Genomic DNA, 26571 nt, shown 5'->3' with positions numbered 1-26571 from the left:
GAAGTCCCTGCATTGTGCAGGGGGTTGGACTAGATGACCCTGGAGGTCCCTTCCAATGTTATGATTCTATTCCATGTGCCCCCTATCTACGGAAATAAGCATCCACACATAGGGGGCACAGTTGGGGATTAGATATATATAGAGAGGCATCTTTTTGAACGGCACAGGCTGAAGGACTTGCTCCATTGGCTCATTTGCTGAGTCACCTCTACAGAACTGAGAAAGAGGCAAAGTACTCTCTCACACACCCACTCACTTGCCTCCCTCAGAGTGACTTGCATTAGCAGCATGGGTAGAAATCTTGCCTTACACAATTCAAGTTGTTGACTCCCATTAGACTATCCAACTCAGCATGGTATAATGATTAGAGTGTCCAAGTAGGATCTGGAAGTCGTGGGTTCAAATCCCTATTCTGCCAGAGCAGCCTAGTTGTTAATTCTTCGCTTACCTATCCATAGGGTTTCCAGGCCCGTGCTGACACCAGCATGAGACTGGGGAGAACGAGAACCATGGGGAACGTTGGCCCACGGCATGACATCTCTTCTGGGAAAGTCCAGAAGTGATATCACACCTCCCTAGGAATTGACTGAAATTCTATGATAAAACCTCTCTAGGAATCACCTAAAATGCTATGGTTTTACTATAGTGTTTCAGTCAGTTCCCAGAGAAGTGTGAAGTCATGTTTGAGTTTTCCCAGAAGTGATGTCACCAGGGGTGAAATTCTACCAAAAAGAGCCTTGTCAGCTCTTGGAGGACTGGCTACATCAGGGGTGTGTGGCATAATATGCAAATGAGCTCCTGCTAGAATTCCACCCCTGGATGTCACACTGTTGGCTGGTGGCCATTTTTTAAATATTATTTTTCTCCCAGGGAACACTGGCTGGGGGCAGGGGATCCCCCTGGGCCTGCCAACTTCTAGGTGGGGGCTGGAGATCTCCCAAAATTAACATGGATCCCCAGGCTACAGAGATCAGTTCCCCTTGAGATTAGGCTCTACGGCATTACACCTGGATAAAGTCCCACTCCTCTCCAAACCCTTTTCTTCTTGGGTTCCACCCCTAAAACTCCAGGACTTGCCCAACCAGGGTGAGCAATCTAGATCCCCTCCAGTTTGGTGCAGTGGTTAAGTGCATGGACTTATCTGGGAGAACCGGGTTTGATTCCCCATTCCTTCACTTGCAGCTACTGGAATGGCCTTGGTCAGCCATAGCTCTCACAGAGTTGTCCTTGAAAGGGCAGCTTCTGGGAGAGCTCTCTCAGCCTCACCTGCCTCACAGAGTGTTTGTTGTGCAGGAGAGAAAGGAGATTGTGATCGCTCTGAGACTCCAAAATTCAGAGTGAAGGGCAGGATATAAATCCAATATCATCATCATCTTCTTCTTCTCTTTCTCCTTCTCCTGGGGGACTCACAAATTACCTTCCATTTCTTGAAGCCACTGCAAGATGGGTGGTGGTGAAGACAGTCCTCTGAGATCTGGAGAGATTAACACCTATGAGATTTGGCTTTATCATGTCAGTGAAAAAGAGAAAGTACAGGTTTAGCCAATGCCAACTGGAGAACTTTGTAGGTCCTACAAGAGACCTTACTCTCCTTCAGTTGTTGATGAAATGTTCCTCCAAAAGGAAGTTGCTAGTTATCTGAATAGACCATCCCCCCCCTCATCTATATTGCATCTGGACCAGCATACATGCATCATAAGAACATAAGAGAAGCCATGTTGGATCAGGCCAATGGCCCATCCAGTCCAACACACTGTGTCACACAGCGGCCAAAAAAATTATACACACACACACACACACACACACACACACTGTGGCTAATAGCCACTGATGGACCTCTGCTCCATATTTTTATCTAAACCCCTCTTGAAGGTGGCCATGCTTGTGGCCACCACCACCTCCTGTGGCAGTGAATTCCACATGTTAATCACCCTTTGGGTGAAGAAGTACTTCATTTTATCCGTTTTAACCTGTCTGCTCAGCAATTTCATTGAATGCCCATGAGTTCTTGTATTGTGAGAAAGGGAGAAAAGTACCTCTTTCTCTACTTTCTCCATCCCATGCATTATCTTGTAAACCTCTATCATGTCACCCCGCTGTTGACGTTTCTCCAAGCTAAAGAGTCCCAAGCATTTCAACCTTTCTTCATAGGGAAAGTGTTCCAGCCCTTTAATCATTCTAGTTGCCCTTTTCTGGACTTTCTCCAATGCTATAATACCCTTTTTGAGGTGCGGCGACCAGAACTGCACACAGTACTCCAAATGAGACCGCACCATCGATTTATACAGGGGCATTATGATACTGGCTGATTTGTTTTCAATTCCCTTCCTAATAATTCCCAGCATGGCGAGGGCCTTTTTTATTGCAAACACACACTGTCTTGACATTTTCAGTGAGTTATCTACCACGACCCCAAGAACTTTCTCTTGGTCAGCCTCTGCCAGTTCACACCACATCAACTTGTATTTGTAGCTGGGATTCTTGGCCCCAACGTGCATTACTTTGCACTTGGCCACATTGAACCTCATCTGCCACGTTGATGCCCACTCCTCCAGCCTCAACAGGTCCCTTTGGAGTTCCTCACAATCCTCTCTGGTTCTCACCACCCTGAACAATTTAGTGTCATCCGCAAACTTGGCCACTTCACTGCTCACTCCCAACTCTAAACCATCCCGGTGGGTTTACAGGAAACTGATAGAAAGTGTGTCCCAAGAACTTCACTTACTTGGCATGTGATGAATAAGGCATTGTTTTGCGATTCATTTCCAAAACAAATGGCTGAAGTATTTTGTACAATGTTTCCGCCCCCTTGAAACTAGCAGAATTCTGTTTCTGGGTGATTGGTACAGATGACATGAGTGGAGGTCATTTGACCGTCAGAGATATTTTCACAGTCCTTCCTGCCCCCAAAGGGGCTGCCCCACCCACAGCTCCTTCTTGATCTTTCCCCCTATCTTTTACGTTTCCCCATCCTTCCATTCATTTGCAACAAAGATCATGACACAGAATCCAGGTTACCTACAACAGAAACTGTCCGTCCCTGACTCCTATACCGGATGGAAGATTGGAGGAACTGGATAGATTAGCCGGATAGAATGAAGGATGAGATTCCCGTACCTTTAATAGTTATTTAGTGGTAATTTTAGCAATTTCTTTTTTCAGGGCTTTTTTTGTAGCAGGAACTCCTTTGCATATTAGGACACACACTCCTGATGTAGCCAATCCTCCTGGAGCTTACAGGACTCTTCGTACAGGGCCTGCTGTAAGCTCCATGAAGATTGGCTACATCAGGATGGGGTGGCCAAATATGCAAAGGAGTTCCTGCTACAAAAAGATTTCGAAATCCTTGCAGTTCTCTGCTGCAAAGACCTGCCTCTAGCAGAGATTCATCTTCTGTGCAACTGTTAAAGATAAAACAGCCCATTCTCCTATTTGTTCAGTTGTGTGTACGTATAGATAGCTGTGTTGTTTCTTGATTTTTAATAATTCCAACAGCTTCTATTATATTTGGAACAACTGTGCATGTCACTTCAATTATGTCAATTTGTGACATATTCCATTTTCTTGTTTGTGCAAAATGTGTTTTTTTGAAAAATTGTAGTGGTGTGTCTTTAGATCTCATGTTTTTATCTCTTTTTATGCCATCAATCGTACACTATTCTAAATACAGAGATTCATTAATAGTCATCGATGGACCTATTCATTATTTTTTCTAATCCTGTTTTTAAGTCATTTAGGGTTGGATCCTATGATTTCCTTCAATGAAGTTGGATCCTTGGATTCTTCCACTAAGTATCCTTTCAACGGAGAAAGATTTTACCCCAGCGAACATTGACTTCTGATGGAGGGAGCGTTTCCGCCAGAGGAAGCCTTTCTTTGTTGAAGAAAGTCTTGTTTTGGTGGAAGCATATCATAGGATCCAGCCCCTGAATTTTGTGGCTGTAGGATCGCCTCAAAGAGTAAGTTCCAGGGGTTATAGAAAAGGGTCCAGAGCACCTTGAAGACCAGCAAAGTTTGTGGCTGCAGGAAAGGAGTTTGATGAGGAGCCCGGTGGCGCAGAGTGATACTGCAGTCCGAGCTCTCTGCTCACGACCTGAGTTCGATCCTGGCAGAAGCGGGTTTCAGATAGCCAGCTCAAGGTTGACTCAGCCTTCCATTCTTCTGAGGTTGGTAAAATGAGTATCCAACTTTGCTGGAGTTAAAGTGACTGGGGAAGGCAATGGCAAACCACCCCCTAAAAAGTCTGCCAAGAAAACGGCCTGTTGTGATGTCGCCCCATGGGTTGGTAATGACCCAGTGCTTGCACAGGGGACTACCTTTACCATTTTTATGAGCTTTCAGGAGTCACTGGTCACTTCTTCAGATATCTTCTTCAGGTATCGGAAGAACACATGAAAGCTCCTTCCTTCCTTCTTCCCTCCCTCCCTCCCTTCCTTCTTCCCTCCCTTCCTTCTTCCCTTCCTTCCTTCCTTCCTTCCTTCCTTCCTTCCTTCCTTCCTTCCTTCCTTCCTTCCTTCCTTCCTTCCTTCCTTCTTTCCTCCCTCCCTCCCTCCCTCCCTTCCTTCCTTCCTTCCTTCCTTCTTCTTCCCTCCCTCCTTCTTCCCTCCCTTCCTCCCTTCCTTCCTCCCTCCCTTCCTTCCTTCTTCCCTTCCTTCCTTCCTTCCTCCCTTCCTTCCTCCCTCCCTCCCTTCCTTCCTTCTTCCCTTCCTTCCTTCCTTCCTTCCTTCCTTCCCTCCCTCCTTCCTTCCTTCCTTCCTTCCTTCCTTCCTTCCTTCCTTCCTTCCTTCCTTCCTTCTTCCCTCCCTCCCTCCCTCCCTCCCTCCTTCCTTCCTTCCTTCCTTCCTTCCTTCCTTCCTTCCTTCCTTCCTTCCTTCCTTCCTTCCTTCCTTCCTTCCTTCCTTCCTTCCTTCCTTCTTCCCTCCCTCCCTCCTTCCTTCCTTCCTTCCTTCCTTCCTTCCTTCCTTCCTTCCTTAATAACCCTGCTGTGTGGAGAAAGCATTTAATTAGGGGAGGCCCAGTGGCTCAGTGGTAGAGCATCTGCTTGGTAAGCAGAAGGTCCCAGGTTCTATCCCCAGCATCTCCAACTAAAAAGCGTCCAGGCAGGCAGGCGTGAAAAACCTCAGCTTGAGACCCTGGAGAGCCACTGCCAGTCCGAGTAGACAAGACTGGCTTTGATGGACTGAGGGTCTGTTTCAGTAGAAGGCACCTTCATATGTGCATATGCTCAATTTCCTCAAATTACATTTCTGCAATTGGAAATCAAGTCCAGATTTTTGCACCGGTTATTGAATATGAGGCACTGAGTTCCAAATGCCTTTCTCGGCTTTGAAGTTCAGTGAAGCGGCCACTACCTCCAAACCCACTGACCTCACAGAATTGCTATTACGGGAAAATGGGGGAAACATACGTCACAACTTACCCAGAGCCCTAGGGCTAAGGCAGGGAAAACAACGGCAGTAAATAAACAGACATAATTACGTTTAAAAATGTTTGCACCATTGTCGCAGAGATCCTGGGCTCCCATTGGTTAGGTAATTGAAACAACTGCTTGTAATGCATGCAGAGGAAGAGAGTCTTCCTTAGGCGTGGTCTCCCTCAGCCCCACTAATAAGGGAAAAGGTGCTCATTCTCCCAGGATGCATCTGTCGCATGTGGGCAAAGATGGCATCCAAGGCAGTGATGTAATCAGGGGTGGGATTCTGGCAGGGGCTCCTTTGCATGTTAGGCCACACACCCCTGATGTAGCCAATCCTCCAAGAGCTTACAGATGATGATAAGATGATGGTATTGGATTTATATCCCGCCCTCCACTCTGAATTGGCTTGCCAATCCTCAGGTCCCAGCGGGGGTTCTTCCGCTTTCCCAGGCTCCTTCCTGCCCCGAGTCAGCTGGCCGGCGGGGGGAAGTCCTGCCCCCAAAGCCACCATGTGACTTTCCCCCTCCGGAGGCTCCAGTCTCCGATTGGAAAGGCTTCCTCTTGAGATGGGGTGTCTGTGTTACTTGGAAGAAGTTGGCTGCAACTCGTGAATAGAGAGGCCAATCCTTCACTTCAGAGTTGCCAGAAAAGGGATGGGGGGAGGGGTGGGAAATGTCTGCTGAGCACTTCATTATTCCCTATGTGAAGATTGATTCTCATAGGGTATAATTGGGAATTGATCTGGAGGTTCGGGGGCTCTGGGGGAGCTGTTTTTGGAGGTAGAGGCACCAAATTTTCAGTATAATATCTAGTGCCTCTTCCCAAAGTACCCCCCAAGTTTCAAAATGATTGGACCAGGGGATCAAATTCTATGAGCCCCAAAAGAAGGTGCCCCTATCCATTATTTCCTATGGAAGGAAGACATTTTAAAAAGTGTGCTGTCCCTTTAAATGTGATGGCCACAACTCCCTTGGAGTTCAATTATGCTTGTCACACCCTTGTTCCTGGCTCCGCCCCAATGTCTCCTGGCTCCACCCCCAAAGTCCCCAGATATTTCTTGAATTGGACTTGGCAACCCTAACTCCGAAGAGTGTCAGAGCAGCTTACAATCTCCTTTACCTTCCTCTCCCACAACAGGCACCCTGTAAGGTAGATGAACTTATTGGATTTATATCCTCCACTCCGAAGAGTCTCAGAGCGGCTCACAATCTCCTTGACCTTCCTCCCCCACAACAGACACCCTGTGAGGTGGGTGGGGCTGAGACAACTGTCACAGACGCTGCCCTTTCAAAGACAACCTCTGCCAGAGCTATGGCTGACCCAAGGCCATAGAATCCGCGCACTTCACCACTACACCAAACAGGGCTCTTTTTTGTAAGCTCTTGGAGGATTTGCTACATCAGGGGTGTGTGGCCTAATATGCAAAGGAGCTCCTGCTAGAATCCCACCCCTGGAGGTCATCAAATGAAGCTGCGCTCTAATGGCGACTTGCCAGGGAATTCTGTACACAGCACAACAACGCTCCAGAGCAGCTTCCTCGACAGCGCACATGGGGATGTGTTAGGCTTCCCAACCCCCAGCTCCCAGCGGGGGATCCCCTGGTTTTACAGGCTTCCCCCCTCCCCCAGCCAGCTGGCCAGCGGGGGAAGCCCCACTCCCACAGCCATCATGCACCTCCATGAACAATTCCCATAGGGAATAATGGGGAATTGATCTGCGGGTATTGGGGGCTTTGGGGGGCCTGTTTTTTGAGATAGAGGTGCCAAATTTTCAGTATAGCATCTAGTGCCTCTCCCCAAAAGACCCGCCAAGTTTCAAAATGATTGGACCAGGGGGTCCAATTCTATGAGCCCCCAAAGAAGGTGCCCCTATCCTTCATTATTTTCTATGGAAAGAAGGCATTTTAAAAGGTTTGCTGTCTCTTTAAATATGATGGCCAGAACTCCCTTGGAGTTCAATTATCCTTTTCACACTCTTGCTCCTGGCTCCACCCCCATGTCTCCTGGCCCCACCCCCAAAGTCTCCTGGCTCCACCCCCAAAGTCCCCAGATATTTCTTGAATTGGACTTGGCAACTCTAGGATGTGTGCAGAGGGCCTAGGGCTGCCAGGTCTGACTCAAGAAATATCTGGGGACTTTGGGGGTGGAGCCAGGAAACATTGGGGGTGGAGCCAGGAGACTTTGGGTGTGGAGCCGGGAGCAAGGGTGTGACAAGCACAACTGAACTCCAAAAGGAATTCTGGCCATCGCATTTAAAGGGACTGCATGCCTTTTAAATGCCTTCCCTCCTTTTGGAATAATGAAGGGTTTCTGTTGTTCAGTCACACAGTCGAGTCCGACTCTTAAAGGATAGGAGTATCTTATTTTAGGGCTCATAGCATTGGACCCCTGGTCCAATCTTTTTGAAACTTGGGGGGGGGGGGTCTTGAGGAGAGGCCCCAGATGTTATGCTGAAAATTTGGTGCCTCAGCCTCAAAATACAGCCCCCCACAGAGCCCCAGATACCCACAAGTTTGCAGATGACACTAAATTGTTCAGGGTGGTGAGAACCAGAGAGGATTGTGAGGCACTACAAAGTGATCTGTTGAGGCTGAGTGTATGGGCATCAACGTGGCAGATGAGGTTCAATGTAGCCAAGTGCAAAGTAATGCACATTGGGGCCAAGAATCCCAGCTACAAATACAAGCTGATGGGTTGTGAACTGGCAGAGACTGACCAAGAGAGAGATCTTGGGGTCGTGGTAGATAACTCACTGAAATGTCAAGACAGTGTGCGATTGCAATAAAAAAGGCCAACGCCATGCTGGGAATTATTAGAAAGGGAATTGAAAACGAATCAGCCAGTATCATAATGCCCCTGTATAAATTGATGGTGCGGTCTCATTTGGAGTACTGTGTACAATTCTGGTCACCGCACCTCAAAAAGGATATTATAGCATTGGAAAAAGTCCAGAAAAGGACAACTAGAATGATTAAAGGTTTGGAACACTTTCCCTATGAAGAAAGGTTAAAACGCTTGGGGCTCTTTAGATTGGAGAAACGTCGACTGCGGGGTGACACGATAGAGGTTTACAAGATTATGCATGGGATGGAGAAAGCAGAGAAAGAAGTCCTTTTCTCCCTTTCTCACAATTCAAGAACTCGTGGGCATTCGATGAAATTGCTGAGCAGTCAGGTTAAAATGGATAAAAGGAAGTCCTTCACCCAAAGGGTGATTAACATGTGGAGGTGGTGGCGGCTACAAGCATAGCCAGCTTCAAGAGGGGATTGGATAAAAATATGGAGCAGAGGTCCATCAGTGGCTATTAGCCGCAGTGTGTGTGTGTGTATATATATATATATATTGGCCACTGTGTGATACAGAATGTTGGACTGGATGGGCCATTGGCCTGATCCAACATGCTTCTCTTATGTTCTTATGTTCTCAACAGGTCAATACTTCATTATATTCTATGGGAATCGGTTTCCATAGGGCAAGGGTGTCAAACATTTATTTATTTAATTGGATTTATTATCCCGCCCTCCCGCCGAAGCAGGCTCAGGATGACTCACAATACATAGCTTACAATAAAAACATTTACATTAAAAGCATTAAACAGGTGAAAACAATTTGGTTTTCGATACAAATTTCGATACAAACACGTGGCCTGAGGGCTGGATCAGGCCCCCCCGGAGGGCTCTTATCAGGCCTGTGAGCAAGTCTGCTTCTTTCTCCCTCTCTCTTGCTTCTTTCTGTCTCACAGCTGGCTTTGCAGGATTTCTCAGTTGCACAGAAGCTACAGAACAAAGCCTCTATTTCCGCATTGGCTGAGACTTCTCTCTTGGGGAGGATGTGGGGGGGGGGGGTTTGTAGGGAGAGCTTCCTTTGATACTGACCACAATATTGCAAGAGTGCTAATACATTTAAGAAGAAGATATTGGATTTATATCCCGCCCTCCATTCCGAATCTCAGAGCAGCTCACAATCTCCTTTACCTTCCTCCCCCACAACAGGGACCCTGTGAGGTGGGTGAGCTGAGAGGGCTCTCACAGCAGCTGCCCTTTCAAGGACAACCTCTGCCAGAGCTATGACTGACCCAAGGCCATTCCAGGAGGTGCAAGTGGAGGAGGGGGAATCAAACCCAGTTCTCCCAGATAAGAGTCTGCACACTTAACCACCACACCAAACTGGCTCTTAAGCATGTTTTATTTAGCTTTTTAAACAAAATCTTTGTTTTTTTTGTCTCTTTTATAAAGTTTGTATCTTTTATAAAGTTTGTATGACACATGAAGCCTGGCCCGATGAGGTCCCGTTTATGTCAGATGGGTCCCTCATAACAAATGAGTTTGACACCCAGAGGGAATCATGGAGTGCCCAGCAGACATTTCCTCCTCTCCCTGCTTTCTGATGACCCTGAAGAGGGGATCTCCTGCCCCCTGCTGGGGACTGGCAACCCTAAAAGTGCCACTAAGTCGTAGCTGACTTATTGCAACCCCAAGCAGAGCTTTCAAGGCAAATGTGCAGCAGAGCCTTCTTCGGTGGTCTTCCATCCAAGTGCCCGCTCCGCTTAGCTTCTGAGATCTGGTGAGATCAGGTTATACCCAGGGCCAGCCCTATAGTGGCACCCTAGGCACGGCTAATGTCGTGGATTCCCCTTGTACTTATAATGTCACCATGACACGTGGGGGTGCCCAATTTGGCACCCTCAGAAGGCCGGCCCCCTAGACAATCACCTAGTTTGATAGTCCAGCCCCGGCTATACCGTGCTGCTTTCCCTTCTGCAGTAGCCCACGAAACTGGACAACTAAAATGATTAGGGGGTTGGAATACGTTCCCTACAAAGAAAAGTTAAAGAGGTTAGGGCTCTTTAGCTTGGAGAAATGAGAACTGAGGAGTGACATGACAGAGGTTTGCAGAATTATGCAAGAGACAGAGAAGGCAGAGCGAGAAGTACTTTTCATCCTGTCTTTCCATTCTAGGGAGAGTGGAACATAAATTCAAATAATAAGCAAATGAGAACTCGTGGGCACTCAAATGATATTAATGAGTAGTAGGATTAGAATAGATAAAAGGAAGTACTTCTTCACACCCAAGAGTAATTAACTTGTGGAATTCACCGCCGCAGGAAGTGGTGGTGCTAAAAGCATAGATGACCAAGAGGAGAGTGCATAAAATACGAAGCAGAAGTCCATCAGTGGCTCTTAGCCACAAGGTATAAATGGAACACTCTGGCAGGGGCAGTGATGCTTTGTCTTCTTGGTGCCTGGGAGGCAACTGTGGAGGGTGTCTGGAGTTCTGGCGCAGCTGGTGGACCTCTCGATGGCACCTGGGTTTTGGCCACTGTGTGACCCAGAATGTTGGACTGGAATGGGCCATTGCCTGATCCAACATGGCTTCTCTTATGTTCTCAGGCTTGTTTTTGAGCAGGAACGCACAGGAATGCAGTTCCAGGTGGCTTGGCATCAGCGGCTGTGGCGTAATATGCAAATGAGTTCCTGCTGGGCTTTTTTTGAAGAAAAAGCCCTGTGTGAAACAATGGTGGCATCAGGGGGTGTGGCCTAATATACAAATGAGTTCCTGTGGGCTTTTTCTACAACCAAAGCCTGTATGTTCTTATGACTGAGATAATACATATTTTGGCTGCCTCTCAAATACGAATCAATATTACGACCTTTCTCACCTTTAGGTTTTTTGGTGACATTCTGTTCCTTGTCGTTCAGGATAGCATTGCCGAGAATGTATCTTACATTTTGGATTTTTTAAAACAGAAAGGCATAGCCACTACAGCCGCAGCAGAAGTCAATGCTTTAACTGTCCAAAAGGAACAACCCCCCCAAAACCCCCAACCCATCATCCTTTTGTTCTTAAAAGGATTCTGAACGAGTTTTGGTATCTAGGGTTGAGTTTTTATCTGTTCCCCTTAATTGCCTTCTACAAAGATTAGCAAGAAATGAATGAACGTTTCCCTAGGGAAGTTTGAACTAGGTTTAGGGAGGGGGAAACCTTCAGAGAAAGGCTAACCCAAGGGCCCAGCAAATCAGCAAGACAGGTATCATTCACTGGTGCGGGCCAATGAAGATTCTATTGCTGATGGGGCAGGTTTCCCAGTTAATAGACATGCGAGGCTTTCGGAGTGTTTGTCTTTGGAAAGCATTAGCAGCTCCTGACCTGACCGTTCTCCCCGCAGAAACTGCTTGGGATTGCTAAAGACGTGAGTAGGCTGTACCTTGACAACGTGAAATTGGAATGTGAGCCTTGAGAGGTGGCTCTCTCTATATATATTGTAGCTCCGGGCTGGGTACCTGCTTGAATCCTGCATTGTCTGGGAAGGAAGCTGCAGGTGAGTGAAAGGAAATCCGATCGCCAACTTTCCCATGCTTGCTCTCGTATATTTGTCGTATTCTCTTCCAATTGCTTATCTGAAGCAAGGATCTCTCGCTCCGAGTTAGAGTTTGTACAGTATACTGCAGACTTTTTAAAATGAAGTGTAACCTGGAATAGTGTAAACCCAGTGGCCGCTGAAACAGGTCTGATTTCCAAGTGTGTGTGTGTTGGGGGGGAGGTTTCTTATCATTTTGTTCCGCTGACTTATTTGAAATTATCTTTAGCCCGCTTTTCTAGCACTTGTTTCCAAAAGTGGCTCACACCTTTCCATTTAAACAGTTTTATAATAAGTTTTTCCAGACACAGGACAACATAGGACAGAGCAGGGCAAAGCAGAATATGCACGATGAAAGAATCGATAGTAAGCGTTCTCTAAGACAATGGGTTTGATTTAAATTATTAGGAGAGGGAAATGGTTTAGGTCAATGATTTCTTGGTCCTTCAAGACGGGTGTAGCCAGAATATACCTCTAATTGCATTTGCATACTATTCATTCTTTTTAAAAAAAATTCTGCGGCCAGTTTGCTTTGATGCACTGAGATTAAAACGTTTACATGGATCTAAGAGTAATCCTCAACAGGTCTACTTGGAATCCTGCTGAGGTCTTTCAATGGGCTACACGCCCAGGAAAGAGTTTGTTAAGGTTGCACAGTCTAGGAGCCTTAGCTGAATTTGTCATTAGCCAGAAATCTGCTGATATCAGATACATTTTTTGGAAGTAGTCGTTATGTTTTCTTCCTTGGGGATTCACTCTTGGGTTTGTCTATGCTGTGCATTTTGTTTCGAGCACTGCGGGGTGATATGATAGAGGCTTACAAGACTATGCACAGGATACAGAAGACAGAGAAAGAAGTACTTTTTTTCCTTTTTCTCACAATACGAGAACTCAAGGGCAATCAATGAAATTGCTGAGCAGCTGGGTAAGAATGGATAAAAGGAAGTCCTTCTTCACCCAAAGGGTGATTAACATGTGAATTCACTGCCACAGGAGGTGGCGGCGGCTACAAGCATAGATAGCTTCAAGAGGGGATCGGATAAGCATATGGAGCAGAGGTCCATCAGTGGCTCTTAGCCACAGCGTATTGTTGGAACTCTCTGTCTGGGACAGTGATGCTCTGTATTCTTGTGCTTTTGGGGGGGGGGCACAATGGGAGGGCTTCCAGCCCCACTGATGGACCTCCTGGTGGCACTTGGGTTTTGTGGCCATTGTGTGACACAGAGTGTTGGACTGGATGGGCCATTGGCCTGATCCAACATGGCTTCTCTTATGTTCTCTTACGGTTTGTGTGGCCCTAGAAGATAAGAAGGGCAAGCAGACACCTTTTAGTTAGATCTTTATCTGCTAGCGAGAATGAGTAGGCTTCAGAGCTCGGCAGAGTCCTTCTTCAGCGATGCAGTCAAGAGATGTCGAGATCAGTATTTTGCTTTTGAGTATTTCCCTTGTTTTGCATGAGAGATTACAGATGTCACGCGTTTGCATTGAAACCACAGTTTGCCCAACAGGTATTCCCGGTGGTGTCACTGGAGCAAGAAAAACTCGTCCCGGCCAACTTAAATTGGCACAAGCCCTTCCTTACAATTACAGCTTGTTCTGTCATGCTCAATATCCTTGCACCTGGGACATCGTTAGGAGTGCCTGGATGAATAAGCCACGGGGGAAAGACAGTGAGCGGCCGCTTTGTAGCCAAGGGACATTTTGCTGCAAGAGAGTTCTTAACTCGAGAGTTCTTAACTCTGCTGCTACAGCAGAGGGACTGCTGAGTTCTTGTCTCATTTGACAGAAAGCTCTTCATTGAACAACGCCGATTTGGCACAGTCATCTCTATAGTGTGGGCTTGGAGTTACCAAATCTTTATTATATTTATTCAGATTTCTTGGGTGGGGGTGCTCAGTGAGATGATGATGGTGATGGTGGTGGGTCATTTTGTAGAAAAATAGGTGGTGGAGCTCATTAGCATATGACCTAGGGTTGCCAAGTCCAATTTAAGAAATATCTGGGGATTTTGGGGGTGGAGCCAGGAGACTTTGGGGGTGGAGCCAAGAGCAAGGCTGTGACAAGCATCATTGAACTCCAAAGGGAGTTCTGGCCATCACATTTAAAGGGACGGCACACCTTTTCAATTCCTTCCTACCATAGGAAATAATGAAGGATTGGGGCATCTTCTTTTGGGGCTCATAGAATTGGACCTCCTGGTCCAATCTTTTTGAAACTTGGGGGGTATTTTGGGGAGAGGCACTAGATGCTATACTGAAAATTTGGTGCCTCTACCTCAAAAAACAGCCCCCCCAGAGCCCCAGACACCTGCGGATCAATTCTCCATTATTTTCTATGGGAATAAATCTCCATAAGGAATAACAGAGTTCCCAGCAGACATTACCCTCCCCTCCCCCCACTTTCTGATGACCCTGAAGCGGGGGGAGGGCCTCCAAACTGGGGGATCCCCTGCCCCCACCTGGCGATTGGCAACCCTAATATGACCCCACCCGCCAAAAGCAACCCGATGCAAGAAAGGAGAGACCCAGGCAAACGAGGCCTGCTTGAGCTGGGTAGAGATCCAGCTAGCCCAAGCAGGCCTCGCTCACCTGGGGCTCTCCTGGTTCCCCACCCCCCCACCCCCTGTCAAAAGGCCAGCAAGCCACCTGCTGCCCAAAATCACATAAGAAGTGGGGAAAGGGTGGCGTGGGCTTCTCCAGGGGTTAATGAGGGCTGCTGGGGGTGTGGCCAAGCCCCTGGTGGCTGGCTGGCTGCCCGCTCTCCTAATCAGGGATTGTTATGCAGCTGCACCTCCTATTCAATGGACAAGGTAGTTGGGGAGGAAGAGGGGGAACTCTCAGAAAGATTCAGGAGCTCTGCTCCTGTGAGCTCCTGCTGAATCTGATGATGACAATCATTATTATTGTGTTAAGTGTCAGGATGTGTTGCAAGATCAAGATTATTCATGCCACAGTGTCCCTATTACCATGTACGGCAGAAAGCTGACAGGAAGAGAGTTTGAAATGCGGTGTTAAAGGAGAGTTTTACCACTTTTTTGTACCACCAAAACAGACAAATAAGTGGCTTCTAGATAGGGTTGCCAAATCCAATTCAAGAAATATCTGGGGACTTTGGGGGTGGAGCCAGGAGACTTTGGAGGTGGAGCCAGGAGACATTAGGGGTGGAGCCAAGATCAAGGCTGAGACAAGCATTATTGAACTCCAAAGGGTGTTCTGGCCATCACATTTAAAGGGACAGCACACCTTTTCAATTCCTTCCTTCCTTCCTTCCTTCCTTCCTTCCTTCCTTCCTTCCTTCCTTCCTTCCTTCCTTCCTTCCTTCCTTCCTTCCTTCCTTCCGAACTAATGAAGGATAAGGGCACCTTCTTTTGGGGCTCATAGAATTGGACCCCCTGGTCCAAACTTTTGAAACTTGGGGGGTATTTTGGGGAGAGGCACTTGATGCTATACTGAAAATTTGGTGCCCCTAATCCAAAAAACAGCCCTCCCAGAGCCCCAGATACCCGTGGATCAATTTTCCATGATTTTCTATGGGAATAAATCTCCATAGGGAATAACAGAGTTCCCAGCAGACATTTCCCTCCCCTCCCCCCGCTTTCTGACGACCCTGAAGCAGGGGGAGGGCCTCCAAACCGGGGGATCCCCTGCCCCCACCTGGGGATTGGCAACCCTACTTCTAGATCAAATCAAGCCTGCATTCTCCCTAGAAGCTAGAATGACGACCCTAAGGCTATTGTACTTTTGGTCACATTATGAGACAACAAGGCTGAGTCCAAACCGCCGCTTCAGGGTGGCAGCATGCCAACCCAGAAGTGAGCCGGCGGAAACTGGGGTGCCCTGGAGTGTCCAGATGGCCCGCAGGACAGGGACAAGCCAAGGGCACCCCGGGGGAACACCCAGAGCGCTGAAGCATCCTCACGTTGGGGAGGGACGGTGGCTCAGTGGTAGAGCATCTGCTTGGGAAGCAGAAGGTCCCAGGTTCAATCCCTGGCATCTCCAAAAAGGGTCCAGGCAAATAGGTGTGAAAAACCTCAGCTTGAGACCCTGGAGAGCCGCTGCCAGTCTGAGAAGACAATACTGACTTTGATGGACCCAGGGTCTGATTCAGTATAAGGCAGCTTCATATGTTCATATGTTCACCCTGTCTGCCCCTCCGCAGGCACTTTCTGAGTGCTTCCGAGCCATCCCAGGGAGGCGCCTCGGAGGTGCCCCAGTAGGGTTGCCAATCCCCAGAGCCTACATCCGGGTGTTCATAGGACTTTTCTTGTAATATTGGAAAGTGAGAATGGACCTCTGTTATAATATGCAGTATTAAAAGATAACTTACAAAGGGTTTTAAATGGTTTTATTAAATATTGTTACCCAGCACATCACATATTTGTTTCTTTCATTGCCCGTCTTATTAACTGTGATCCCTTTTTGTTGATTATAGTGCAATTGAGAGAGCCTGGCAAAGCAAGCTCTCCCTTCTCTCCATGGGGTTGTCCTAAGTCAGCTGCGGCTTGGCAGCTAAAAATGCCAAGGTCTTTACCCTGACCTGGAGAGCCCAGATTACCTGATCTTTTCAGATCTCAGAAGTGTAGCAAGGTCCGTCCTGGCTCGTACGTGGATGGGAGATCAGACCACCAAGGAATACAAGGGCCTCTATGCAGAGGCAGGCAAGGGCAAACCACCTCTGAATCTCTTGCCTTGAAAAATCTTATGAGGTTGCCATATGTCAGCTGTGACTTGACAGCAACCGCCCCCCCCCCCAAAAAAAATCCCCATAGGTTTCCCTAAGGGCTGAATATTCCTCCTCCCCCAATTGTTTTAGGTCAGGATAACGGGGAAGGAAGGCCAAAGCCCTTCCGCTTTGACTGTGGTTCTTCAGGAGGAGAGTCTTAGACCAGAAGTGGCTAAACTTGCTTAATGTAAGAGCCTCATCGAACGAATGTCAGATGCTTGAGAGCCGCAAGACATGAACGTCAGGTGTTCGAGAGCCACAAAACAGGAAGGGAGGGAGGAAAATAGATGGGGAGGGAAGAGGGAGAAGTGGAAAGAAAGCAACTTTAACTTTAAATGCATTTCCCAAGCCGCCAGCTGGCTTGGCGAAGTTATTTAAAGAGAGACAAATGCCTTTTCTGAGCCTGCTGACAGGGCAGTGGGGGCTTCAAGAGCCACATAATACGTGTGAAAGAGCCACATGTGGCTCCTGAGCCACGGGTTGGCCATTCCTGGTGTTAGAACCTCCCTCTGCTAAGTTTTCTCCTCACAGGTAGTTTTGTCTTACAGGTTTGCTTCATGCCATAGCAGACTGCCCCACAAAGAACCCCGACATCTCCACAATCTTGATGCCATCATCATGAGGAAGTTGTGGTGTTTTTTTTTTTTAAATAAAACCGTTAGTTCAGTCTTGGACTCACAGGAAAGATGAGATGATCCCGGTTTCTAAAGAAGTTGCCCATTTTCTTGGAGCATGAAAGGGGTGCTGTGGGGAACGGTACTCTCAAGAGCCATAGGTGGCATGTCGAAGAACCACACATGGCTCCTGAGTCACTGAGTTGAGTATCATTGCCTTAGGAATACTTTTTCAAGTCTCAGGAGTATGAGTGAGTAACCATTTTAAAATGTCATGCCTGTACTAGCAAATCCAAGATTTATGTTCAGATACTGAACGTAAGAACACAAGAGAAGCCATGTTGGATCAGGCCGATGGCCCATCCATAGAATCATAGAGTTGGAAGGGACCTTCAGGGTCATCTTGTCCAACCCCCTGCACAATGCAGGAAACCCACAAATACCTTCCCCAAATTCACAGGATCTTCATTGCTGTCAGAGGGCCATCTAGCCGCTGTCTAAAAACCTCCAAGGAAGGAAAGCCCACCACCTGCCGAGGAAGCCTGTTTCACTGAGCAACGGCTCTAACCGTCAGGTAGGGTTGCCAAGTCCAATTCAAGAAATATCTGGGGACTTTGGAGGTGGAGCCAGGAGACTTTGGGGGTGGAGCCAGGAGACATGGGGGTGGAGCCAGGACCAAGGGTGTGACAAGCATAATTGAACTCCAAAGGGAGTTTTGGCCATCACATTTCAAGGGACCGCACACTTGTTAAATGCCTTCCTTCCATAGGATATAACGAAGGATAGGGGCACCTTCTTTGGGGGCTCATAGAATTGGACCCCCTGTTCCAATCTTTTGAAACTTAGGAAGCATTTTGGGGAGAGCCACTGGATGCTATACTGCAAATGTGGTGCCCCTTCCGGTGATGTCACAGGTGCGTGTCATATGCAAATAAGTTGCGCTAATGAGCTGAGCTAATGAGCTCCAGCACCTCTTTTTCTTCTAAACGACCCCTGCCTGTAAGTATTTCTGAAGCATATAAAGAAGAGCTGGATCCAGACTAGCGCTTCTGTAGCTGTGAGCATTTCTACCTACAAAGCATTACATTCTCGCCTCCCCCGTCCCACGGTAACCAAAATACTCCTGAAATCTTCTTTGGGTGGGGAGGGAACGTAGGATTTCCCCCCAAGAACAGAATTTTGGTGGGTATTTCAGGCTGCCAGGGAAAGATAGAGGTGGGGAAAAAATCATGCTGTATAGGTGAAAAACCCTTTCGCCCGCGGAAATGCTGGTCCGTATCTAGCCAAGGAATGGTTCCTAGCATCGTGAGCTGGACACGCCTCATGGAGTTCTTCGTAGTTACTTTCCTCATTCCTAACCTCTCTTTACCTCCTCCCTGCTCCATTTCTGGGCCTACAACATCCTTTGTGTAGGGATGCAAGCCTTCAATTGGGACCTGGGAATCCCCTGGAATTCCAGCTCATCTCCAGACTACAGAGATCAGTTCCCCTGAAGGAAATGGATGCTTTGGAGGGCGAACTCTGGGGCACTGTACCCCACTGAGCATCCTGTCCTCCTCAAATTCCATCCCCAAATCTTCCAGTGGGACAGCCTAACCGGGGGAGTGGGGGGAGAAGGTATCTGAGAAAAGGCTCAAAGTGTTATCAAAGGTTAACCAAGGGACACCACGGCTTCACTACCAATTCTGCAGCTGCCTAGAACCTGGTGGGAGATTAGTTCACCTGCATACTTCTAAAGTCCAGTGCGGGAGGGGGATGCAGCAGTTCCCCTGTGCTCAACAGCAGCAGAAGAAGACAGTAGATTTATACCCCGCCCTTCTCTTTGAATCAGAGTCTCAGAGCGGCTTACAATCTCCTTTATCTCCTTCCCCACAACAGACACCTTGTGAGATGGGTGGAGCTGAGAGAGCTCTCACAGCAGCTGTCCTTTCAAGGACGGAGTCTCAGAGCGGCCTACTATCTCCTTTATCTCCTTCCCCACAACAGACACCTTGTAAGATGGGTGGGCTGAGAGAGCTCTCACAGCAGGCTGCCCTTTCAAGGACAGAGTCTCAGAGCGGCCTACTATCTCCTTTATCTCCTTCCCCCACAACAGACACCCTGTGAGGTGCGTGGGGCTGAGAGAGCTCTCACAGCAGCTGCCCTTTCAAGGACAGAGTCTCAGAGTGGCCTACTATCTCCTTTATCTCCTTCCCCACAACAGACACCTTGTGAGATGGGTGGGGCTGAGAGAGCTCTCACAGCAGCTGCCCTTTCAAGGACAGAGTCTCAGAGCAGCCTACTATCTCCTTTATCTCCTTCCCCACAACAGACACCTTGTGAGATGGGTGGGGCTGAGAGAGCTCTCACAGCAGCTGCCCTTTCAAGGACAGAGTCTCAGAGCGGCCTACTATCTCCTTTATCTCCTTCCCCCACAACAGATACCCTGTGAGGTGCCTGGGGCAGCTGCAAGTGGAGGAGTGGGGAATCAAACCCGGTTCTTCCTGCAAACTTGTCAGGGGGACAACAGCTCTTGGATGGCTACAGCCCTGGCTCTCAGACCTGCACAGACTAGCCTACCAAATGAGGGAGACATGCTCACTCTTACTCAGTTTAGAGGGATCCAAGTGGACAGCTGTGTTGGTCTGAAGCAGCAGAACAAAGTTAGGAGTCCAGTGGCACCTTTAAGACCAGGGTTGCCAAAAGTTGGCGGAGACTTGATGGCCTCCAGCTCACGCATAGTTGTCTTTACGGCTGCCAATCCCCAGGTGGGGGCAGGGGATCCCCCAGTTTGGAGGCCCTCCCCCGGCTTCAGGGTCATCAGAAAGCTGGGGGAGGGGAGGGAAGTGTCTGCTGGGAACTCTGTTATTCCCTATGGAAATTTATTCCCATAGAAAATAATGGAGAATTGATCTGCGGGTATCTGGGGCTCTGGGGGGGGGCTGTTTTTTGAGGTAGAGGCACCAAATTTTCAGTACAGCATCTAGTGCCTCTCCCCAAAATATCCCCCAAGTTTCAAAACGATTGGACCAGGGGGTCCAATTCTATGAGCCCCAAAAGAAGGTGCCCCTATCCTTACTAATTTCCTATGGAAGGAAGGCGTTGAAAAGGTGTGCTGTCCCTTTAAATGTGATGGCCAGAACTCCCTTTGGAGTTCAATTGTGCTTGTCACAGCCTTGATCTTGGCTCCACCCCCAAAGTCTCCTGGCTCCCCCCCCCCCCCAAAGTCCCCAGATATTTCTTAAATTGGACTTGGCTACCCTAGTTGTCTTAGCTCAGGAAGGAGCACACTAATTTATGCAGGAGCTCACAACCTTAATACCACTTGCTCACAAAGTAGAATTTCTGCTCACAAGACTCTGCAGCTTAGAGGGAACATTGTCCTCTTCCTTCTTCAGACTGGCTCTCTGTATACTTTCTCCCGCTCCTTTCAGGAGTGAGGCTGGGCCTCAGGACTGGGAATTGGCTCCCGACACCTGTTTATACATGCCATTAAGCAATGGTACTTATTGAGCTGAAGTTAAACGCATTTAAATTTCAATGGGATAATTAATGTACATTTAAAAACTAAAGAGCAGGGCTGGCCCAGCTTGCTTTGACATAAGAGCCACATAGAATAAATGTCCGCTGTTTGAAAGCCGCAAGACGAGAACAAACATCACATTCTCGTCTTTATTAAAACTCAAAATACTTCCTTTGCACAGAAGATCAAATACAGATGTATGCACTTCACAACATGACTATGCTAGAAGGAGACTTTAAAAAAAAAAGCCGGGGATAACAGTCCCTATAAGACCAGCATAGAGAAAGGTTAGGAAATTGTTTTTTTGGCACCAATGGGAGAAGGAAACACATGTACTGTATAAAATCACTGACCGCTATTTGCATCCTTATGCACCTCTCTTTGCCTTGACACCAAGGTTAGTAAATACAGCTCCTACAAGAGCTATGAAACTATGGGGGAACCCTGCGCCACCCTATTTAATTCCATCCCTCCTTCCAGGACTGGGGGGACAGTGGCAGCTACCCTCACCCTCCTCTGCGAGGTGCCCTGGGATGGTCAATGGCAGGCTCTGTGGCCTAGCCAAGTGAGCTGTGGAACTGACAGAAGAGTTTCCCAACTTGGAGCTAGCAATAGGGCTGGCAAGCCCCCGGTCCAGATGGGGGTTCCCCCGCCCAGGAGTTTCCCAAGCTGCCGGCCCACATTGGGTCAGTGGGGGGAACTTCCCGCTGCATCGCCGGCACGATGATGTCACCCGGAAGTGATGTCATTGTGCCAGCGACATCACACGGCAGCCACTTTAGGCATTTTCTGGGAAAACTCTATAGTTTTCCCAGACGCTCTAGCCATTTGAGAGAGAAAACTCTATGGTACCATAGAGTTTTTACCTCCCAAATGGCTAGAGCATCCAGGAAAACCATAGAGTTTTCCTGGAAATGCCTAGAGTGGCTGCACACAAGATTGCTGGTGCAGGGGACTTGGCGGCCCTAGTTAGCAACCCTCCCCCCCTCCCCATTCTTCATTGGTGGCCGGGTGGACCTGGCGACTCTATTTGTGCCCCTTTCCCCAACTGCCTTGCTTATAATTTTTTATGGAATCATATCCTGCTGTGAGGTTTCCCCCACTGTCTAGACCAGAGCTGGCTAAACTTGCTTAACATAAGAGCCACATAGAAGAAACATCAGATATTTGAAAGCTGTGAAATGTGAATGTCAGATATTTGAGAAGGAAGGAAGGAAGACTGCAGATTTATACCCCACCCTTCTCTCTGAATCAGAGACTCAGAGCAGCTTACAATCTCCTTTATCTTCTTCCCCCACAACAGATACCCTGTGAGGTGGGTGGGGCTGAGAGGGTTCTCACAGCAGCTCCCCTTTCAAGGACAACTTCTACAAGAGCTATGGCTAACCCAAGGCCATTCCAGCAGGTGCAAGTGGAGTGGGGAATCATACCCGGTTCTCCCAGATAAGAATCTGCAAACTTAACCACTACACCAGACTGGAAATAAATGGGGGAAGAGAGAGGTAGAAAGAAAGCAACTTTAAATCATAGAATCCTAGAGTTTGAAGGGACCTCTAGGGTCATCTAGTCCAATCCCCTGCACGATGCAGGAAACTCACAAACCCCTCCCCCTAAATTCACAGGATCTTCTTTGCTGTCAGATGGCCACCTAGCCTCTGTTAGAAACCTCCAAGGAAAGAGAGCCCACCACCTCTCGAGGAAGCCTGCTCCACTGAGGAACCGCTCTAACGGTCAGGAAGTTCTTCCTAATGTTGACTCTTCTTAGGCTTGAACTGTTTAGTGCAGGGGTGTTGAACTCATTTGTTATGAGGGCCGGATCTGGCATAAATGAGGCCGCGTGTGTCATAAAATGTAATGCCAGGTAGCAGAGACAGAGACTTCATAAAGGACACAGGCAAACACAACGATTTTTTTAAAAAAGACGTGCTTATAAGATTAGCACTCTTGCAATATTTTGTTTATTTATCTCTGATGACACCTCTCATTCTGAATGATTGCGTCAAAATCTGGAGACGTCTGTGCTGTAGCAATCTTGCGTGTGCTGTTCAGGTGTGCATCTGTAAGTTGCAAGCCTACTTTTGATTGACTGACATTCTGATTGACTGACATTCATTGACTGACCAATCTCATGGTCAATGCTTTGAGCCTAAGACCCAGAGGGAAATATGAGATCATTGGGCATTGGAGCTTTTGTACATACGTCGCTTCATGGGCTGGTCAGCCGATGGAGAAAACAGAGGCTTTGCTCTGTAGCTTGACTGAGCAAGCCTGGCAAAGCAAACTGTGATGCAGAAGGAAGCAAGAGAGGAAGAAGGAAACAGACGACAGTGAGTTGCTTGTGGGCCTGATAGGAGCCCTGCAAGGGGCTGATCCAGCCCATGGGCCGCATGTTTGACACCCTTCGCTTAGTGCCTACATTGGGCTAGATCTTGCCCAAGCTGGCTAGGTTTAGCAGTTCTAGATGTCTCATTGACTCAGTGACTCAGTGTCAGGGTTCTCTGGCTTCTAAGACTCGTTTTTTGCCCCTCACTAGGCATAATACAAAAGAAGGAATCAGCTACTCAGCTGTGTGTAACTGCAGAACATTGTGTCTAGCTTGCCATCCATGACAGCCCATAAATGAAAAAAGAAAGGAAAAGAGCAAGTCGTTCTTGAAGGGAAACATTGCAAAGCAACCCAGTTTGGAAACATTAAAATTACAGGGGAACAACAAATGAAAATGGATGTGAAATTGGGAGGTGATTGCTACAGAAAAGAAAGGCCAAGACTTTCAAATGCAACTACTTATTACCTCAGTTAACAGACGTCCATACGAGCACATTCTTTCCAAGTACTTGCAGACACTACGAATCAAGGCTTGAACAGACCTTTCATTTGCCTGCTTCTTCTCCCTCCTTTCCCCTAAAAATCTGTCCTAAATGCCAAATGATTTATTATAGCATTCATGTATATAAAAGTCAGTTCTCAACATTCCATCGCAAACCAGCACAACCAACAAACTCAACTGCTGCTCAATTGCAAAACCAGTTTTGCTTGATGACTTTTCAAAATTTGGCCATAAGCATCCTTTGTCACCTGTGGCTGGTGTTGAAAAACAGAAATTTCTATAGAAGCCATACACTAACTACATTACATTTGTTATTGTGATTGTGTAATTTACAAAAAGGAGCCCCGTCACACAGAGTGGTAAAGATGCAGTGCTGCAGTCCTAAGCTCTGCTCACGACCTGAGTTCGATCCCGGCGGAAGCTGGGTTCAGGTAGCCGGCTCAAGGTTGACTCAGCCTTCCATCCTTCTGAGGTTGGTAAAATGAGTACCAGCTTGCTGGGGGGAAAGTGTAGATGACGGGGGAAGGCAAGGGCAAACCACCCTGTAAAAAAAGTCTGCCATGAAAACATCGTGATACGTCGTCACCCTAGAGTCGGAAACAACTGGTGCTAGCATAGGGGACTACCTTTACCTTTTGGAGAAGGCAATGGCAAACCACCCTGTAAAAAGTCTGCTGTGAAAACGTCACCCCAAAGTCGGAAATGATTGGTGCTTGCACACTACCTTTTAATTTACAAAAGGGGTATCTAACTGGTAAAGTAAGTAGGAGATGTATAGTGTCATGGCTGAGGCTAGTGGGTCGCTTATGGATATTCCTTTCTCCCTGAAAGATCTTACGGAACTCTCTCTCGGCTTGGCTTCGCGAACGAAGATTTAAGAAAGGTGCAATAGTCCCCGTCTGCTGCAGGCTCGTTGGTGGCTGACAAGACCAATGCGGGACAGGCAGGTCTGGCCACAGTGGCTGCAGGGAAAAGTCTGATTTAGGGTTGGTGCTGTAGCAGTGCGATTCTTCCTCAGTCTCCTTTTGTCCTCAAGACCAGCTATGCGTGCGTTCTCAAAGGAAGAGACAGCCTGGTGGATGGTGTGTCTCCATGCTTTGCGATCTGAGGCTTGATCTGACGGAACTACTTATTAGCAAACTGAAGGATTTTGAAGCTGTTGTCACTGAAACCTTTGGAAAGAAACTTGAGTTTCCAGATAAATGCTTAGAAATTAATGAGAAGAAAACAGAAGAGAGGAACTTGAGTGAAGTTAAAGATCAACAAATAGTAATTAATCAATTAAAGGCTAAAGTTGAGAAGCTTGACTCCAAATGTACAATTAATGAAGCCATTTTTCCTATCAGAATGATTACAGGGTTTTAGAATTAGAAGATTAAAACAGAGGAGCTGGATAATAAACTCAGAAGGGCCTCATTAGAATTAAGAGGGCCTGCAGAACACCAAGAAGGTGATGATCTTGTGGGCTATAGAGAGAGCAATCCTAAACAGATCTACTCTGAATTGTACTAAGGTCTATTCAAAGGAAAGTGCTCCTGAGTTTGCACCGTGAGAGACTCTGAGTTGGATCTCTTTGAACAAGTGAGAATTCAAAGAGCTTACAGTGAATTCAGAAATCACACTGTGACATGATGATAGAATTGTTTCATTTGAATAGTAGTCTGCTAGGGTTGCCAATCCCCAGGTATGGGCAGGGGATACCCCGGTGTGGAGGCCCCCCTCAAGGTTATCAGAAAGTGGTGGAGGGGGGAGGGAAATGTCTGCTGAGCACTCCATTATGCCCTATAGAGACTGGAGAATTGATCGGTGGGGCTCTGGAGCTCTAGGGGTCTGTTTTTTGAGGCAAGGGCACCAAATTTTCAGCATAATATCCAGTAGCTCTCTTCAAAACACCCTCCAAGTTTCAAAAAGATTGGACCAAGGGGTCCAATTCTATGAGCAAAACAATGGTGACATCAGGGGGTGTGGCCTAATATGTAAATGAGTTCCTGCAGGCTTTTTCTACAAAAGAAGCCCTGCAAGCCACCAATCAGAAATTTAACATTGTTGATGAGGTAGAAGATACAATAAAGCAGAAGTTAGGTCACAAGGTTAAGTAACTAATTGTGAAGTTTAAACTATCTAAAGTTTAAAATTAACCAAATAAAGCATTTTTCCCCAGTCAATATAAACAGGCTTCTAAAGCAGGGGAGTCAAACATGTGGCCTATGGGCCAGATCAGGTCTCTGGAGGGCTCCTATCAGGCCCATGAGCACTGTCGTCTGCTTCCTTCTAGAATCACAGAACCACAGAGTTGGAGGGGACCTCCAGGGTCACCTAGTCCAACCCCCTGCACAATGCAGGAAACTCAAAAACAACTCCCTCCTTCTGTGTCACAGCTTGCTTTGCCAGGCTTGCTCAATTAACCTACACAGCAAAGCCTCTACTTTCTCCATTGGCTGATCAGAACAAGAAGCAACTTATTTACAAAAGCTCACAATGCTTAGCCATTTCATGTTTTCCTCCAGGTCTTAGGCTTAAAGCATTGGTGACGAGATTTCTGCAATGAGTGCCAATATATCAAAAGTAGGTTTGCAACTTACAGATATACACCTGAAAAACACCTGAACAGCATACTCAAGATTGCTACAGCACAGACATTGTCTCCAGATTTTGATGCAATAATTCAGGACTAGAGGTATCAGTTATCAGAGACTGTTAAACAACCAAAATATTGCAAGAGTGCTAATCTTTTAAACATGTTTTAAGGTTTTTTTTAAAAAAATCTTTAATTGTGTTTGTCTGTGGCCTTTATAAAGTTTGTATCTACACTACCAGGCATTACATTTTATGACACACACAGCCTGGCTCAGCAAGGTCTCATTTATGTAAAATCTGGCTCTTATAACAAATGTGTTTGACATCCCTGTTCTAAGGAGACACAGGGATTTTCATACACTAGTTAAGGGAAAGGCAAATATAATTTTTGTTTGTGAAGACTCATATGAAATATAATCAAATTAATCCGCTACAGTGTTCTAAATTAGGAAAATTATTTGTTGCATCTGACCTTGTTAAAAGCAAAGGAGAGCCAGTTTAGTGTAGTGGTTAAGTGCGTGGACTCTTATCTGGGAGAACCGGGTTTGATTCCCCA

General features: G+C 47.2%; 1 protein-coding gene across 1 annotated transcript in view; it reads left to right on the top strand.

The window, feature by feature from the left end:
* The first annotated feature begins 11660 nt into the window (after positions 1 to 11660).
* The window catches only part of SLC34A2 (solute carrier family 34 member 2), a 71141-nt gene continuing 56230 nt past the window's right edge, over positions 11661 to 26571 (top strand). The window contains exon 1 of the mRNA XM_060247293.1: positions 11661 to 11734. The gene's annotated coding sequence lies outside the window, so the exon portion shown is untranslated. The remainder of the gene's footprint in view (positions 11735 to 26571) is intronic.

The sequence above is a fragment of the Heteronotia binoei genome, chromosome 9 (genome assembly GCF_032191835.1).
Source record: "Heteronotia binoei isolate CCM8104 ecotype False Entrance Well chromosome 9, APGP_CSIRO_Hbin_v1, whole genome shotgun sequence".
Taxonomy (NCBI): domain Eukaryota; kingdom Metazoa; phylum Chordata; class Lepidosauria; order Squamata; family Gekkonidae; genus Heteronotia; species Heteronotia binoei.
The sequence above is the reverse complement of the archived record's forward strand: the minus strand, read 5'-3'. Positions and strand labels throughout refer to the sequence as shown.